General features: G+C 47.5%; 1 long non-coding RNA gene across 1 annotated transcript; it reads right to left on the minus strand.

Annotated features, from left to right (window-relative positions):
- Nucleotides 1-2,499: 2,499 nt before the first annotated feature.
- On the minus strand, nt 2,500-5,962 carry LOC144173582 (uncharacterized). Its single transcript, XR_013323327.1, has 2 exons — nt 5,871-5,962; nt 2,500-3,195 (listed from the first exon to the last, which is right to left on the minus strand). It is a non-coding gene; the product is annotated as an uncharacterized LOC144173582 (long non-coding RNA).
- Nucleotides 5,963-6,292: the final 330 nt, after the last annotated feature.

Genomic DNA, 6,292 nt, shown 5'->3' on the forward strand with positions numbered 1-6,292 from the left:
GTGGTATGCGCACATTGTAACGAAGCCCTTCCACCATTCTGCGCATTTCGCGCTGGCTTAAGGCATGCAAGGACATAAATCATCGACCACAACTTCAACACATCCCACAATGGCGATTTAGTGCCTTGCAAGTTTGTCTGAGCACACTTTGTGGCCAGAGTACACGCTTTGGCGACGGAGACAAAAAGCCATAATGGGAGTGTGCAAGATTTCACTGAACGTGAGAAATTCCCACATTATGCAACTAAGTCTGCAGCCCTCTACAGTGGTGATCTGTCTTCTTGCGCCAGGTATACCTTTGGCACACAAAAAATCAATTGCACCAATCAGACAAAGCTTACTTCGGAGAAATAAGTTGTTCTTCGTAAACAGGCATCCATATGGCACGCTGTCAGTAGAGAAAAAACGATGAAAACAAATTGCAAAGCTGACAACATGGTGCAAATTAGGGTGATGAACTCGCCGACTTTAAATAGCCGTGACTAGCAAGAAATGGCCGTGCAGCTTGCACGCTGTCAGTACAATGGAATGCGCAAGGGCAAAAAATGAAAGGAATACGCAACCGATTATGTGTCAGGGTGTGACACCTGTCGTCCCTGAGTAGACGTGACTAGCAAGAAATGGCCGTGCAGCTTGCACACTGTCAGTACATTCGAATGCGCAAGGGCAAAGATGAAAAGAATATACAACCGATAATGTGTCAGGGTGTGACACCTGTCGTCCCTGAGTAGACGTGACTAGCAAGAAATGGCCGTGCAGCTTGCACATTGTCAGTACAACGGAATGCGCAAGGGCAAAAAATGAAAGGAATACGCAACTGATTATGTGTCAGGGTGTGACACCTGTCGTCCCTGAGTAGACGTGACTAGCAAGAAATGGCCGTGCAGCTTGCACACTGTCAGTACATTCGAATGCGCAAGGGCAAAGATGAAAAGAATATACAACCGATAATGTGTCAGGGTGTGACATCTGTCGTCCCTGAGTAGACGTGACTAGCAAGAAATGGCCGTGCAGCTTGCACATTGTCAGTACAATGGAATGCGCAAGGGCAAAAAATGAAAGGAATACGCAACCGATTATGTGTCAGGGTGTGACACCTGTCGTCCCTGAGTAGACGTGACTACCAAGAAATGGCCGTGCAGCTTGCACATTGTCAGTACAATGAAATGCGCAAGGGCAAAAAATGAAAGGAATACGCAACCGATTATGTGTCAGGGTGTGACACCTGTCGTCCCTGAGTAGACGTGACTAGCAAGAAATGGCCGTGCAGCTTGCACACTGTCAGTACATTCGAATGCGCAAGGGCAAAGATGAAAAGAATATACAACCGATAATGTGTCAGGGTGTGACACCTGTCGTCCCTGAGTAGACGTGACTAGCAAGAAATGGCCGTGCAGCTTGCACATTGTCAGTACAATGGAATGCGCAAGGGCAAAAAATGAAAGGAATACGCAACCGATTATGTGTCAGGGTGTGACACCTGTCGTCCCTGAGTAGACGTGACTAGCAAGAAATGGCCGTGCAGCTTGCACACTGTCAGTACATTCGAATGCGCAAGGGCAAAGATGAAAAGAATATACAACCGATAATGTGTCAGGGTGTGACACCTGTCGTCCCTGAGTAGACGTGACTAGCAAGAAATGGCCGTGCAGCTTGCACATTGTCAGTACATTCGAATGCGCAAGGGCAAAAAAATGAAAAGAATACGCAAAAGATTATGTGTCAGGGTGTGACACCTGTCGTCCCTGAGTAGACGTGACTAGCAAAAAATGGCCGTGCAGCTTGCACACTGCCAGTACATTCGAATGCGCAAGGGCAAAGATGAAAAGAATACACAACCGATAATGCGTCAGGGTGTGACACCTGTCGTCCCTGAGTAGACGTGACTAGCAAGAAATAGTGTGCGTGTAGCTTGCACGCTGTCAGTACATTCGAATGCGCAAGGGCAAAAATAAAAAGAATACACAACCGATGATGTGTCAGGGTGTGACACCTGTCGTCCCTGAGTAGACGTGACTAGCAAGAAATTACCGAGCAGCTTGCACACTGCCAGTACATTCGAATGATCAAGGGCAAAGATGAAAAGAATACACAACCGATAATGTGTCAGGGTGCGACACCTGTCGTCCCTGAGTAGACGTGACTAGCAAGAAATAGCCGTGCAGCTTGCACGCTGTCAGTACATTCGAATGCGCAAGGGCAAACATGAAAAGAATACACAACCGATAATGTGTCAGGGTGTGACACCTGTCGTCCCTGAGTAGACGTGACCAGCAAGAAATGGCTAGCACGCTGCCAGTACATTCGAATGCGCAAGGGCAAAGATGAAAAGAATACACAACCGATAATGTGTCAGGGTGTGACACCTGTCGTCCCTGAGTAGACGTGACCAGCAAGAAATGGCTAGCACGCTGCCAGTACATTCGAATGCGCAAGGGCAAAGATGAAAAGAATACACAACCGATAATGTGTCAGGGTGTGACACCTGTCGTCCCTGAGTAGACGTGACCAGCAAGAAATGGCTAGCACGCTGCCAGTACATTCGAATGCGCAAGGGCAAAGATGAAAAGAATACACAACCGATAATGTGTCAGGGTGTGACACCTGTAGTCCCTGAGTAGACGTGACTAGCAAGAAATGACCATGCAGCTTGCACGCTGTCAGTACAATGGAATGCGCAAGAGCAAAAAAGGAAAAGAATACGCAACCGATTATGTGTCAGGGTGTGACACCTGTCGTCCCTGAGCAGACTTGACTAGCAAGAAATAGCCGTGCAGCTTGCACACTGTCAGTACAATGGAATGTGCAAGGGCAAAAATGAAAAACTACAGAGCTGATTATGTGTCAGGGTAAAACAACCGTCGTCCCTCAATAGCAGTGGCTATTCTTCCCGTTCCCCGGTCAAGAGCAGCAATCAGCTGCTGGTGCCTGAGCTTCTTCTCCTCCTCTGCCTGGCGTCGAGCAGCCAGGCGCTCTTCGTGACTCTTCTGCCTGTCAGCCTCGGCCGCCTCGATGGTGCCGATGGCCTGCTGGATGAGTGCCCGCGTGTGGTCTTGCCGAGCCCTCCCAGCAGCACGGCCCACAGGGGGTGGCTGCTGTGGCTGGACGTCCTCCTCAGCTGCCTCCTCCTCCTGCTGCTCAGTGGCGTCGTCCCCCACACCTGGGCCTCCTGGTCGGTCAGCGTCGGCCAGTTCACTGGGAACAACAGACGACTGAATGACCAATGAGCACATGATGGCCACCTCAGCACATGTGGCCTACAGCTTCTCCCTTTACTCCGTTACGCAAAAGGTCCTGCCAAAGAAAAGCAAAATGCTTTTCTCGTGTCCCCCTGTGGAGCATGCACAAGATAATTTAATAGAGTTAATAGAGTAGACTGGTAATGTACTTGTTTGTTGCCATCCACGCCATGCTAAACCCTTAAAATTAATTATATTTTTCTGAACACATTCATACAGTTAAGCCTCATTGTAAGAGACATCCATGGATGTAAAAGACAATCGAGTCTACGTGACACTTTTCACCCACATAGTTGGCTGCCCTACCTTTCCCATTAAATTGACCTCTTTCATACAGACATCGAATGTAGGAGATAGTTGGACATAAAGGTCAGGTCATCCTTGAATTTTTTTCAACAATATTGCTTGTAACAGGCATTTTAACTTCAGATGCAGTGCCATCGGTCCCTAGCTGCAGTTGCTTCCATTTGTGACATCACAGGGGGACGACGGACCCCCACAGTCGCTATTACAACGTTAGCAAATGAAGGGGTGGTTCAGCCAGCTATGAGGTTACACCGAGAAGCTCTACTAAAGGGAATGCAATGTACAAAGCTGGTGAAAGCATGAAATGAAATTGCGCTAAAAGGACAGGGGGAACAGAAGACACACCATGCAGCGCAGTGTCGTGTTTTCTTCTTGTGTGCATCCTGTCCCTGTAGCACACTTTCATTCCATTTATGTCATACCAACTAGACCGGCATATCGCTTTCATTACAGCTCACTGCTATGCCCATGAGCGTGACCGCGCATGTGGGCTTCCACACAAGCCAAGAATACAGTGACTACACAGTGGGCTCTCCCAATCGCGTAGATCCCAATAAAGAGGCACCGCAGATGTTGAGCCGTGCAAGTGCTGTGGATAGCGCACACAGTGGAAGAAGAATTGCGCTCTGGCTAGTAATGAGGCGTGTGAAAGCGACATCTGCAAACCCTTTTCTGCAAACAGTAGGAGAGAAAGCTTGTAGAATCTGTTGCAAAAATACAGTCATGCAGCAAACAAAAATTCGGAACTATTTCATGCATTCTGGGGGCCAAACAGAAATGAGACTGACCCTTTTGCAACATGCTGTAGCTTAGTAAAGCTGTAGACTAGGCTAGTTGGTAATTCACAGTGATTGAACGTAGATCAGGTATGATAGCACAATGATGTGACTAGTGATCAAACCTAGATGAGGTTTGATCACATAGTGATGAGGTACCTATACCTGAGGATTCGCTTCCTTGAGGCCGAAACGAGCTGGTGTTACGAGTCTATTGCACAGAATCCCATACTGCCATTCACATCAGCTCATAGCAAGCTTGTTAAGACAGCAATTGCACAGACACATTTTTCGAATGCTTTGCAGAGGTCTTGCCACCACACCTAGTTAGCCAGTCAGAGCACCTAGATGCAGCAGGGTACCCTCGCCCATTGCTTGTATCTGTAGCCGAGACAATGCGAAGGAAACAGAAATGCAGGGGAACTGCCCGCGGCATACAAGGACAAGGTACAGGGGAAACACGAGAAAGAGGGGTTGTGCTTCCTTATATGCGCTTTATGTCCCTTCGCCTTAAGAAAATGGGACATCGTGTTAACGTGAAAGTTGTTTTAAGCGCTCTTCACAAGTTGTCCCAGCTGGATAGTAGTACCTGTCCCGTAAAGCAACGTAGGGCCCAACGCGCTGCCGAACACAGAACACAGTTCGTACAGTGTGTTCAAACGTTAATATACACAACTCCTTTGTCGTGTGGCGCAAGCTACGATGGAACAGACGGGCAGATAGATGCCTCAATGAGCGTCTACGTGAGCATGCCAATAATGTGCGTAATGGCAAGGAAGGCGTCTTCGCACAGCATGTCAGCTTGTGCACGGGTTGCACTCCGCAGTTTCCTGGCACCACAGTAGTCGATATCATCAAGGACGAGCAAGCGCACCTAATCAGTGCGGCAGCTGAGCTGGCACGTGGAAAAAACGACTGTGTAAACAAACCGTCGTCATGCTACCTGACCGTCAACTGCATTGCTTGCAATGTGATGCCATACACAACAGGCCACGGTGGTTTTCAAAAAATGTTTGGCACGTGTTGGGTGTATTCGCTCTTTCTTTGACAGTATTTTGTTGTTCCCTATTTTTGTTGTTCCTGTGAAGGCAAAGCATACATATTTGCAGCTACATGAATAAAGAATCAGTTGGAACTTGGCGCTTGTCCATATGCATTCTTTCCGTCACGTGTGTTTCTTATGTGCTATATTTGATCACTATGCTAAAGCGTTCTTTTGAGCTTATTTTAGTCGTACGGTGCTTACATTGAACTAGGGGTTCATCAGTCTGTGAAAGCATGGTTCCCTGCTTATAAGAGATTCCTCGTATAACAGACCATAATGGCTCCCTAGTACGTGTCCCTTATAAAGGGGTTCAAATAAAGGTGAGGCTTTATTTGGATTAATTCTTTTGCGCATTACAATGTGCACAGTAAATCAAGCACACACATTCTGTGCGACGCCCAAAGAGCTGAGACAAGAAGCTGATTCCAGTGTAGCACGTTTACAAAAAAGAGCGTTCGATAACGTTAGCAGTCCACCACCTTGTTTGACTCCCAGAACACTCACCCTGCATCGTTCAACCTCCTGATTCGGCCTGGTCCTGCCAGGTATGTGGGGTTGGCCGTATGTTCTTTTTCGGGCACTTCGGTGAGTTCCCTGAGCAAGAATGAAATATTCAAAATGGCATTACACATTGCAGCTTTTTTGCCTTGTCCTTTATGCGTATGGTACATTAGCATTTCAAAGCTATAAACGCAGCTGGCTTTCTCAGAATCCTAGCAAACAACACGCTGGCCGAAAATTTCCCATGAGATTGACTCGACATACACGCGTAATTACTGCTGTCACTGGACTTCCCTTTATTTTTGCGAAATGACTAGTGCTTTGAATCACCTGCGCATCGATCCACTTATACATTTATCACGAGTTCATACGTCCAGGATCGCAATGTGTGCTGCTGTTAATTTTAGCTAGGTAATCACCACTAA

This window comes from Haemaphysalis longicornis, unplaced genomic scaffold (genome assembly GCF_048455015.1).
Source record: "Haemaphysalis longicornis isolate Haplotype H1 unplaced genomic scaffold, Haemaphysalis longicornis Haplotype H1 scaffold_3, whole genome shotgun sequence".
Classification (NCBI taxonomy): Eukaryota; Metazoa; Arthropoda; class Arachnida; order Ixodida; family Ixodidae; genus Haemaphysalis; species Haemaphysalis longicornis.